At 57.9% G+C, this 11,783-nt stretch overlaps 2 long non-coding RNA genes across 4 annotated transcripts; one reads left to right on the top strand and one right to left on the bottom strand.

The window, feature by feature from the left end:
- Window positions 1-782: 782 nt before the first annotated feature.
- LOC116668205 lies at window positions 783-7,700 on the top strand. 3 transcript variants are annotated; one of them, XR_004325262.1, is made up of 4 exons: window positions 783-1,103; window positions 2,733-2,914; window positions 4,791-4,939; window positions 7,221-7,700. It is a non-coding gene; the product is annotated as an uncharacterized LOC116668205 (long non-coding RNA). The 3 variants fall into 3 exon arrangements; XR_004325264.1 differs by lacking the exons at window positions 783-1,103; window positions 2,733-2,914 and adding an exon at window positions 4,517-4,677; XR_004325263.1 differs by lacking the exons at window positions 783-1,103; window positions 2,733-2,914 and adding an exon at window positions 4,517-4,677 and having other exon boundaries at window positions 4,775-4,939.
- A 1,878-nt stretch (window positions 7,701-9,578) lies between these two features.
- Window positions 9,579-11,744, bottom strand: LOC116668204. The gene is made up of 2 exons (XR_004325261.1): window positions 11,173-11,744; window positions 9,579-10,312 (listed from the first exon to the last, which is right to left on the bottom strand). It is a non-coding gene; the product is annotated as an uncharacterized LOC116668204 (long non-coding RNA).
- Between the last annotated feature and the right edge of the window lie 39 nt (window positions 11,745-11,783).

Raw genomic sequence — 11,783 nt, 5'->3', positions numbered from 1 at the left:
CTTATAATCCATAGCCTCTCATTTATTTTCCTTTCCTTACCATGTTGGCCATAATCTCTGGTCCTGTGTTAGGCAGCAGCCATGATATGGGGGAACCCTTGACCTGATCCAGATCTTAAAGAGAGTATGTTGGCAGGTTCTCCAGTTAGTGTGAAGTTTGCTATGAGGCTTCGACGTGTGAGCCTCATTCACTTCTACTGCACATTTGTTAAGATGCACTTTAAAAATCACAAAAAGGTTTTGAGATCTATTGAAAGCTTTTTCTGATTCAGTTGAGGTTACCACATTTTCTCCTTTAATCTGTCAAACATCCTTGCATGCCATGACAAAGCCCATTTGATCGTGGTGCATTAACACATTGCTGCACTTCAGCCGTTGCAGAGAGGACCTTGACAATGAAAGCCAAAGCCCAGCGTGCCTCCCACTGCACAACAGGGGCCACATCCCCACACTTGACCTTCCTCAGCCCTGACCCCTTAGCCTTTCCTCATCTGTGGGAGAGTGGGCAATGCACAGGAGTCAGGGACAGCCCAAGACACCATGCACAGAACAGACGTCCAAACACGTCAGGAGACTGCCTACTGCCCTCATCCTCTGCGCTGGGCACTGGGGTCCAGCAGTGGACACCACAGGCTGGTCCCTTTCCTGATATCTGGGGCATCATGAGTTCCCCTTGGAATTGGAGGGACCACTGGTGGAGCCCTCACAGGGACTCAGATGTCAGCTTGCTGTAATATGTGAATTCTAGTGGCATTTAAGATGCTCAGGCAGTTCTCAGCGAATCCAGGCAAAGGGATAGAGACAGTGTTTCAGAAAACAAATCATTATCACATGCAGGGAACGGGGCACATGTCTCATCATTTCCCGTGGAAAACATGACGGGAAAAGCGATTACTGTCTGACATATAAGATGTCTGAAGAACTGACGCATTAGAATCCTCAGGCCTCGTGACACCGTCTTCACAAGGGAACCAGCTCCGGATGCTGCGCTTGGGCAGGCGCCCAGCACCAAGAATCAGAGAAACACAAGCAAAAGCATCCGTGGGGCGAAGTTTGTTGGAGTTAGTAACGCTGCTGGGGCGCCGGCACCGCCAGAGAGACAGGTGAGGAGCATTAACCCCAGGGCACAGCCATGGGTCTCGGGGAGTGGGCTTGTGGCTCTCACTCGTTGTGGGGACAGTTACGTCTGGGGAGCAGGGCCAGAGCATACGGAGCAAAGATCAGATCTGTGGGGAAACCACAACGTACAGGAGTTGGCAATGGACGAGACACTCCCGCCCTGGCAGGAGTGACAAGTGGGGGCTGCAAACCAAGGCCAGGAGGAGCCATGCCTCCCGGGGCAGGTCTGAGGATGGGTGACAAGCAGGTCCAGGCCAGAGATGGCCAGAGGGAGTCTGCAAGGCTGGAACCGTGGCCACATCTCCCAAGAGCTGAGGAGTCAGAGGTGCTGTGTGTGCCCTGGAGCAAGCACCAGGGCAGGGGCCAAGGATCCAACCCGCACCCAGCAGGGGCACCAGTCTGCCCTGCACCAGGGCTGGTGTCAGAGTCAGCTGCCTTCAGCCCACCTGCAGACTGGCTACCTACATCCAGCTTTCCATCCTGCCCCTCTGGAACCATCGCCTCTGTTTGCAGGGCCGGCTCAGATGCCCAGGGTGGGAAAGGGCAGTGTGACGGTGAGGAGGGCAGTGTGACGGTGAGGCTCTTTCAGACCTCGGGGACATCACACTGCCCAGCGGCTGGCAAGACCTCCTCGGAGAAGGTCCTCCGGCCACCATGGACCACAGCGGTGGGACGGCCTCTCCCATGAGGCCCGGTGAGCCGAGCTTCTGCAACCTTGGAAGGCCATGGGTGCCTTCTCCCCAGAATGGGAGGGACACTGTGACACCGTGTCAGCTCAGCAGTGCTTCCCTCTGGACTGCCATGTGGCCTTGAGGAGCCCACAGTCTGGAATCCGTGACTGTCCCAGCTCCACCTGATGAACCGCCAGGCGCCTGGCACCCCAGCCCAAGCAGGAGCTGGGAGATGCAGATGGGAGAGATGCCTGCAGCCCTGGCCCCTGGGGAGCTGCCTGGGGCCGTCAGCAGCAGGGCGGCCAGGCTGGGACGGTGCAGAACATGGTCGTGGGGGCTGAGAAGGGGACACGACGCTTCCTGTTCTCCATGGGTTCTCCTCAGAGCTGGCTCAGAGGCACCATCCCTTAAAGCAGTGAGTTCCCGCATTTACCAGAGGGGCCGGTGGCCACGAGCCGGGCAGTGGGAGGCCACCGCGGGTCACCCACTCACCTGGCAAGAGCCAGGGAGCCTGCCTGGGGGCAGGAACCCATGGCACACGTGGCACACAGGCTGGGTCCTCCCCAACGATGAAGCAGTTACTCGTGGCGGGGACGTGTGCAGCCGTGAGGAGGAATCACCACCGCGCTGACCCGCACGGGCTGCTGGCCACGCTCCCTGTCACATGTGTTTCCATGTGTCGATGTGAATCAGTAAATCCTGGGTGAAACCCAATTGTGCTCTTTCCGGAAGCTCAAGGCCGGGCCGTACCTCCTCCCACTGTTGGTGTCGCACGTGCACTGCACACGGTGTTCTGGCTGCACACCGCACTCTCTACTGCACTTTGTGGATGCTGTGTTTTTCACAAATTGAAGTTTTGCAGCAACCCTGCACTGTCGGGTGATGGTTAGCATTTTTTAGCAACCTTATTTTTAAATTAAGGTGCGCACATTGCTTTTTCAGATGTAACGCTACTGCACACAGTAAACTGCAGTGTAGTGTGAACATCACCTCACACGCACGGGAAACCGGGCATTCATGTGACCAGCTTTCTTGTGAGCCTCACTGCGTTGGCTGGCCTGGAACAGAACCCCTGGTGCCTTCGAGGCTGCCTGTGTCACCTGTCCACAACAGGGTTGGCTCAGGTTGGTCTTTGGGGTATTGGGTGAGTGCCTTGCCTCCTGTTTCTGATGAGAATTCCTGGGATGAGGTCAGAGAGCCAGCACCCTGGGCAAGTGACTGCCACTGTGCCGGGCTCACGTCCACTGTACAGTAGCCTCGAGGCTCCTCCCATATCTGATCAGGAGTGGGGCTGGAGAATCAGCCCCCAGGCTTTGCAGGCTGGCTGCCTCCTTGGGCCCCCATGGAGGGGCAGGCACTGGGCCTCTTCAGTGCTGCTCCCTGGGGACACTGGGACCACCCCGCAGTGTGGGACCACGCTCCTGCTCCCAGCCAGAGCTGCAGGGCCTCCCTCCACCTGTCTGGGCTGCGCCCCTGCCTCCTCCCCTCCCACCTCCCTCCTGTCTTCCATCCTCTCGAGCAGAAGCAGTGTGTGCTCGTGCCCCTGGGGCTGGGGGCTGTGCGGGGTTGCGCAGGGCTGTGGGGTACCTGTGTACCTGGGAGCCTGGGGGTGTCTGTCAGCTCCTCGCTCCCCAGCTGGCTCAAGTCTCTGGAAGAGTGTGGGTCAGGCTCCGTGGTGTGCATCCCTCCAAGCACCCTGACTGCGGGCCCAGCACCCAGAAAGCAGAGGGGACCGGGGCTGCGTGGGTGACGGCCCTGGGCACTCGGAACCTGCACCTACAGGAGATTCCTGGGGGTTAGCGAGAGACACAACTGCTACCCAGCTTCCTTGTCCCAGGGCAGCCCAAGGGCCTGGGCAGGAGGTGTCCTGGCTGGAATCCAGGCGGAAGCCAAGGGACAGCACTGACCAGCCTGGGGCCAACTCTAGGGCCCACCCCTGCACAGGCCCAGCCCACTCAGCCAGCAGCCGCCTGCTGCTGTGGCTGAAAGAGGCAGGGCTCAGCTGTGGCCTGGGGCAAGCCCCCTTCCTGGCCTGTAAGTCCCTCTGGTTGGGTTAGGGTTAGCCCCCGAGGCCTCCTCTAAGGGGACCAAGGCTGGTAGTGGTGTGCCACCAGGAGAGGCCTGCAGGGTTCCCGCCACTGTCCCTGAGCTCAGGGGGCGGTTGTGCTGTGTCCTGAGGCCGGGCCAGCACAGGGTCGGGCCGGGGGGCGGGCTGAGAGTTCTGCCCAGCCTGACCCAGAGGCTCCCTGCTGTCTCAGGCCTCACTGAGAGCCACCCTTGGGCGTCTCTCCAGGCCACGGCCCTCACAGGCTCCAGGTGCTCCTGGGGCCACGGGCCCCTTTAATCACCTGCACCTCTTATCACCTCGTCAGCACACAGAGGCCCAGGCATCAGGACACATCCTGTGCAGGGCTTCCCACGCCCTCTGCACTGGGGACAGATGTCTAAAGTCCCTCAAGCGTGGCCTTCTGCCGGGTGGGACGTCTGAGCTCTACATTGCCATGAAACCTGAAATCCGCAAGGCACATCCAGGTCCCCTCCCAGGGCTTAGGGCCCCCACGCCAGTGACCCTTCCTGGCCAGTTGGCCACTACGGTTTGCTTATGTGCCTCCATGGCTGTAAGAACCTTCCGTGGCCTTCGTCCTGGTGAGCTCTTAATTGCCAAATAAACATTTGCCCAGGGTGGGGCTTGGTGCTCAGGGTTAAGTATTAAATGGGCTGAAAGTCAGAGGACCCTGTGGCAGCCCTGTGGGGCCCAGGCAGCCCGGGGTGGGGGATTCCAGTCCGGCCTGGGGCGAAGGCCAGCTCAGGGACTGGGGAGGACAGAGGCAGCGGGAAATCCTGGAAGTAGGAGGCTCACGGGAAGCCACCAGAGGTCACCCCAGAGGTCAGCCAGAGTGCTGCAGGTCCTGGCAATGCGGGAAGGGGCAGGGAAAGGCACTTCCACATCGACCATGTGTCAGTCATGTGCTACTGTGTAACAGACGACCCCCAATGCAGTGCCTGGAGCAGCAGCATCGCTGACGTGTCCCAAGGCTGCCTGGCTGGCCAAGTGGGGCTCGGAGCTCATCGAGCAGCAAGGGTGACCACAGCCACTGGAGACCAGCCTTGAAAGTTTCGTCCTTTTGCCACGTTGTGTCCACTCAGAAGTGAGTCGCAGAGTCGGGAGGGAGGGTTGCTCGGGTGGTGGGCCCCCTCGGCCCTGGGCGGGGTCAGCGCGCTGGGCTGGTTTTGCTTTGCTTTCTCTTGGAAGCCCCTTGCAGGTTTTGTTTTTGCTGATGGACTGGAGGTTGGTCAAGAGCGTAAAGCGGGAGGGGTTCTGAGAAGACACACGTAGTGCCTGCGCATTCAGATGCCAGGCTGCATGCTCTCGACCCGGGGGCGGTTCCTGGCACTGCTGCCTCCCAGCTTCTTGCCCACAGGATCATGGGGACATGGGTCCTCGTCTTCTCTTAGCATTCCACCTGCTTTTCACAGGAACATGTGCGCTCTCACCCCATTCGCTTATGTCACTCCTCACAGCACCTCTGATGCAGCCCGAGTCTCCCCAGCGAGACTTTGTGCCAGCTTGGCTGGGCCACAGGGAGCCCGGATACATGGTCGAACCACATCCCGGGGGTTTGGGATGAGACTGGCCTTTAAATGGGTGGACAGACTAAAGCAGGTGCCTACCTGTGAGGTGGGCCTCATCCGATCCGTTGAATAGAACAAAAAGGCCAACCCTCCCCACTAGAGGGGACCCTCCTGTCCCTGGGCTCAGACCCCACCCACTCTCCTGGGCCTCAAGCACACTGCGGGGCTCTCGGCCTCGCAGACCGCCAGCTCCTCGCCATAAACCCCTTTCTGTCTGCGTGCATCCTGCCACCTGTGTTGCTGGAGAACCCGTCTGGGTGAAAAGAGAGGCTGTGGCCACCATGTGGGGTCAGCTGGCGGAGCTGAGGGGCTGGGGGATCACCTGGGGGGCTCCGGTGTCAGTCAGGGAGGAGGTGAGCCCACAGGAGACCCTCCCGAGGGTGTGATCCGGAGGGAGGGGTCTGGGACGGCAGGGACAGGGAAGGAGCAGCCTCTGGCGCGTCCTGGAAGACACAAGGCCCTGTGTGGTTGGCAGGCAGGATGCCCAGCGCCGAGTTGGCCAGGGCCACTCTCCGCTGCTTGGGGTCTGGGCCTCAGGAGGCCCCAGGACAGGCAAGCACTGGGTGTCACACGTTGAGGAAGCATCCCCTTCTCCTCCCCCAGGGAGGGGGCCTCAGGGCCAATCCAGGAGCGCCCCCCCCCACCCCTGTTTCTGTGCCTCCCGGAAAGGGCCCAGGCCCGGTTCTCCCCTCACTGGAGGGCCTGGGACTGCAGACGCACTGGCCAAGCTGCCTGCTGGACAAGGGCGCCTCCTGCATGCCGGCTTGAGAATGCGCCACCCCCGAGGGACAGGCCTCCCAGGACGGCACTGGGGACCTGGGGCCCAGCCAGGGCGGCCAAGCCCAGAGGCAGCCAGGCAGGGTCATCGCAGCCCACTTAAGGTTTGCTAACGACAGTAGGAGGCGTGGTCCCCCTGCCAGGCTAGGGCCCTGGGGCAAAGGTCAGATGCGCTCTCAGGCTTTCAGCTGAGTGGGTGCAGGCGGGCCCGGAGGTCAGCCTGGCATGAGGCCGACACCCCCAAGGTGCTGCCCATCCAGCCCTTCACCAGGTGACCGCGCCCTGCAGCCCACAGCTCCTGGGGGGCTCGGGGTGACCCCAGCCCCACCACAGGGAGCCAGCACACCCGCTGTGCACTGGGAGCCATGGGAAGGACCCTGGGAGGTGAGTACAGGGTGGAGCAGATGGTCTTCAGAGGACGAGCAGCCCACAGCCCAGGGAAACGGGCCTGGTTGGGGAGGGCTGGCTAGGGGTGGCGGGTTGTAAACAGCCGTTAAACTCTCCTTCTGATTGTAGGTGATTGGTTAGATGATGACTAAGCCTCCACCAGCGTGGGGGCCTATTTGGAGGAGTAAGGACCTTCACCTGCTCCTCCCTGGGCCCCAGACACCCAGCGGGGGCCGGGCAGGGACAGGCCTGAGGGGCTCTGTGGGGCGGGGCCCTGGGGGGCCATCCCCCATCCACGTCAAAGCGTCTTCCAGTACCGATGGAGAACGCTTTCTTAGTGGGGAGGAGGAGCTGGGAAGGGCAGCCCCCTGGGAACACAGGGTGGATAATTGATGAATAGCGGGAAGAGCCGGGCCTGGGCACGCCTGCTCCCTTGGGTGGCCCCGGGGGACCCGCCTTCCTGAGCTGACGCAACAGAAAGGACCCACAGGCCTTCCGGGAGCCCCAGGAGGCAGGCAGGCTGTTTATGCCTCAGGCTCCACTGGGCCCTCCTGGTGAGGAGAGGGCCTCCTCTTTCTGCTGTGGCAGGATAGGAGGGGCTGGGAACCCTTTGAACAGGCAGCTGTGTTACAGGGAAAGCTGAGCATGAAGAAGGTCCCTGGGTTTCAGGAGACAAGACACAGACCAAAGACTGGGACGGTCAAGGCCGAGGCAGACGAGCCACTCCGTTTCCCCGAAGGGAACATCTTCCCCAAATCGTGGCGTTGACCCTGATGTGTCTTCAGTTGTCACCTTGTCCCAGATGTGATTCCTGGGACCACCCTGCCATCAGGTGCAGAGTGTCCCCCACGAGGAGCCTTCCAGCTGCCCTGCCAGTGGCCCCACTTCCCACTGTTATCTGTTATTTCAGGAATAATTTTGTCACTTCAGGAATAAGTGGGAACTTCTGTGACTGGTTTCCTTTCACCCAGCAAACGCCTTTGAAGCCACCCTGTTGCCACTGGTGGTATTCCACCGTGAGGCTGCTCCACAGCTGGATTATCTGTTCTCCCACTGAGGGACACCTGGGTTGTCTCCAGGTTTTGGCTTTTATAAATAAAACTGCTGTGCACAGTTGTGTATAGTGTTTTGTCTGGACATCAGTTGTCATTTCTCTGGAATAAATGCCAGGAGTTCAGTGGCTGGCTTACGTGGTGAGTGCATGTTCAGTTTACAAGAAACTGTCAAAACAGCCTTCCTGAGCACTATCCCGTTTCATGCCCCACCAGCAATGCAAGAGCAGTCTCCGCAGCCTTGCCAGCATTCGGTGTCATTGCTGCTTTTAATTTTAGGCATTCTGATGGGTGTGTGGCAGCACCGCACATGGTTTTAACTCATGTGTCTCTGGCTCACGGTGCTGAGCATCCTGCCATCTGTGCAGCTTTTTCAGTGAAACGTCCTCCATGTCCCTTGCCCACCTTCCAATATTTTAAACTATTTACAAGTCTAATACATTCTATTTCCTTTTAAACTTTATCTGAATTAACAAAATCCTCCCAATTAAATAACTGATAGATATCTACATGAATTAAACTTATACATAGGTCATTCCAAAAATTACCTTGAATCTTCAACATTTACATACGTTTAGTAGGATTTCACCTTAAAGCAACAAACCTCAATAACGTCCTTGCTTGAACAATGATTCGGCGGCAAGCCTGGCCATCTCAGTAAGACAAGTTCCCTCACGCATTACAAAGCGTGTGCTGCTTCCATTTCAGCACAAAAAATATCAGGCCTGACTTTTTGATTCTCCTAGCCTGTCCTGTGCTGAATCAGAGTCCCCGGGGTGGGGAGGCACCCAGTCGGGGGCGGTACCAGCACAGGGACCAAGGCAGTACCCTCGACCTGAAGATTTCTGTGGGATGCTGGACAGATCGCAGCTCCAACTCTGGCCGGTTTGCTGGGCACCAGTCCACGTCCCATCACACTCCCTGTGGCCTTCAGGGAGCATCCCTACATGACCCCTGTATGGGATTTTGCATTTCTGTGGCCCTTAAGATAGTAAATATATTTTCCATTGTAGTCTGGAAATTATTAATTTGAGAGCTCCTAAGAGATGCCCTTATATTCCCCACTTAACCTAACAGGGTTAGGGCCGTGTGGCTCGTGTCCCCAGAACCTCTCTCTTGGCCTTGTCTGGGCCACAGGGGCCACTCCCCATCAGACACTGATCTGGCACGGACATTCCCTTGGAGTTGACGATGGGCCCTCAGCCCAGTGAGAGCGGCACGGGTCCAGCACCAAGGTGAAGTTCACAACTGCCAACCAACCACAGGCTGCCAAAGCTTGCTCAGAATACGTAGACACCTTCACGAAAGAAACTGAATTTACAGTTAAAAACCATCTCACAAAGAGAATTCCAGATCCAGATGGCTTCACTGGTGAAAATTCTGCCAAGGAATCAAGGAAGAAGCAAGACCAATCTCTGCTAACTGGTGCAGAAACCTGAAGAGGACGCAACCCTCCCAACCCGTTCTGGGAGGCCAGCGCGGCCCTGACAACTAACACGGGCTTCCAAGAAAACCACAGGCCAGTGTCCTTCTCGAAACAGGTACAAACAGATGCAAAGACTCTTAGCAAATTCTCAACCTGGAGAACTTTAGCCAACTGTATACAGCAATATATAAACAGGATAACATATCATGACCAGATGGGGTTTTCTCAGCAATGTGAGGCTGGTTCAACGTTAGAGAATCAGTGTGATTCACTATGTGAACACACTCAAAAAGAAAAACCATCTCAATAGATTTAAAAAAAAATTTGACAAAACCCAACATCCATTCCTGATTAAAACCAAACCAAAAAACAAAACAAAACAAAAAAGTAGGAGAGAACTTCAACCTAGTAAGATGTGGGTCCCCTGTGGACCTGTGGGGTGTGACTTGCAAGTAGAGGTGTCAAGGGGGCAGTGGGTTACGTGAGACTTCAAGAAACTCCCACACAGAAGGATAAAAGTTGCAGACAGTTTTATTGTTCATTTCAGGAACTTTATGGGAAAAACCCATAAATACCAAGTTTCCAATACATCCCAAGAGAGGACTCCTCAGACCCCTTGCCTTGCTGTGTCCACCGCCCCAGGGACCCTCACCCAACGCGAACCAGGCCTCCGCCCCACTGAATGCCTACCTTGGCCCAGACCCAAGCCTCTGGCTCAGGACTCGGCAAAGACTCAGTCAAGAACACGCTCACTGTCCCATCTGCAGATTTATTTGAAGCATGTTCAGGGCGCCCACGTTCAACATTACCGAGAAGCACTGGAGAGAAAACGTCACCCACATGAAATAAGGCGCTAACGGATAATGTGACATGAGGAGACTTGGGGCTGAAGTAGGTAGGCTCAGCAGTAAATACACTGGAAAAACACTGCATCCACTGGTCTTCAGAAAACCACCAAGAGAGCGGGAACGAACAGAGATACATGAAGCAGCCCCGTGGCACACGCAGTTGGCAGGCGCAGGGCCCCAGGGGTGCCAATGGCGGGTGGCAGGGAGACTGCTTTAATGAGGCAGGACCACTGCCCAAGGCCACGTCTCAAATGTCCTGGTTTATGGGGTCAGGCTCCTCCTGACCGCAGGGCCCACAAAAGCTGCCATGTTCCCAGGCACAATCCAGTCCTGGAGATTCCCTCCTTGCAGTCAGAGGCACAGCATCCTGAAATCCCATCATCAGTGACCTCCACAGTTCTGACGGATGGAAACAGGGTGTCATTCTGAGTTCGTGCTTGAAGCCCACGTCAACTCCTGCCAGAGGCCCCCGAGGGCCACCACGGGCTCAAGCTCCCAGGCCGCCCCCATCTAAGGAAACTCAGTGGACGCTGTCCTCCAGGAGGGAAGACACACGTGACTTGCCCCTCGGTCCCCAGTACTTACTTGGCGATCAGCCTCACACTGCAGGACTGATGCTCTATTTCCATTGAACACTCTGAACATTTAAACGTGGGGTGAATGTCCTGAGGTGGCATCCCAAAGGGGAAAAGAACCCGCAGGATTTGGGCCGGACTGCCAGTTGGCACAGAAGCCAGTGTGAAGGAGGCTGTGTTGGTTGGCATCTGAGTCAGGGAGCCCGGAGGCCGGGAGTGAGCTGATGCCAGCTGTCCTGGGCACTCACACCCCGTACCTGCAAATCCTAACCCAGCCTGCATGACTCTCACTCAGAGGCCCCAGAAATGCTGAGGGTCCTCGCCCTCTTATCAGCACACACATGATCCCATTTACCGAGGAGTTAGGAGTGCTGCTCTGTCTCTCTGTCTAGTTCAGCTCAGAGGCAGAGTCTGAAACCACACAGGCGGAAATTCCACCTGTGTCATCCTGTTGGGATAAAGCCAGCCCAGGACACCAGATAGTCCTGTCACCCAGACCCCACGGTCTTTGGGACCGACCGTGGGAACCATTCACAGCCTCTAGGAGGCACCACAAGGCCATGTGGTGGAAATTTCGTGGAAAGGGTAACCCAGTCGGACCAACAACACCAGCTCAGAGAAACCCAAGATCACACCTCTTCCCTTTTCACCCCCATTCACACTGAAAGAGGAAGTGCGAGAGACCTGAAAAGCCCATGTCACAGGTGCCCGTGCTCAGAGCAGTCGGCCTTCCTGGTCCAGGGCTCTCTGCTCAGACAAGCTGGCCCAGACACTGCTCTCGAAGTCCCCGCTCCACAGAAAGCAGCCCCTTCATTCACGATGACATCCTCGTGGGGGACACCCAGCGTCCTTTCCTGCCTGTGGGGCCCCCACCACCAAGGAGGGAACAGCCACGCCGGACACAAGGGCGGTAGTTGTCTTGCTCGCTTTTCTCCAAGCCCCTAGGCACCGCCTTCCCCAGGGACCAGCTCTACATGCCCCAGGGCGGCTTGAAAGGGCAGCCTTGGTGCGGGCCAGGCATGGGTGTCCAATGTACCCCGGCCCCACCCGTGAGAAGGGCTCTGCCTCGCCAGGAAGGCGAAAGTGGCGGAGCTGGGCCCGGGGACTCCGCACAGAGGAAGCAAACCTCACAGCGGCCTTTCCCTGCCCAGCCGTCCACCAGGCCCGAGTACGCGGTGCTGTCTCCGGAAACCGACGGGCGGCCTCGCGGAGGACCCGGGCCGCCACTCCCGCAGGGCGACGCGGACGCCCCGCCCGTCTCCAGGCAACGCCAGAGACAGCGGCGCGCGGGGGAT

The sequence above is a fragment of the Camelus ferus genome, chromosome 13, assembly GCF_009834535.1.
Source record: "Camelus ferus isolate YT-003-E chromosome 13, BCGSAC_Cfer_1.0, whole genome shotgun sequence".
In the NCBI taxonomy this organism is placed as follows: Eukaryota; Metazoa; Chordata; class Mammalia; order Artiodactyla; family Camelidae; genus Camelus; species Camelus ferus.
This window is presented reverse-complemented; position numbering and strand designations above follow the sequence as displayed.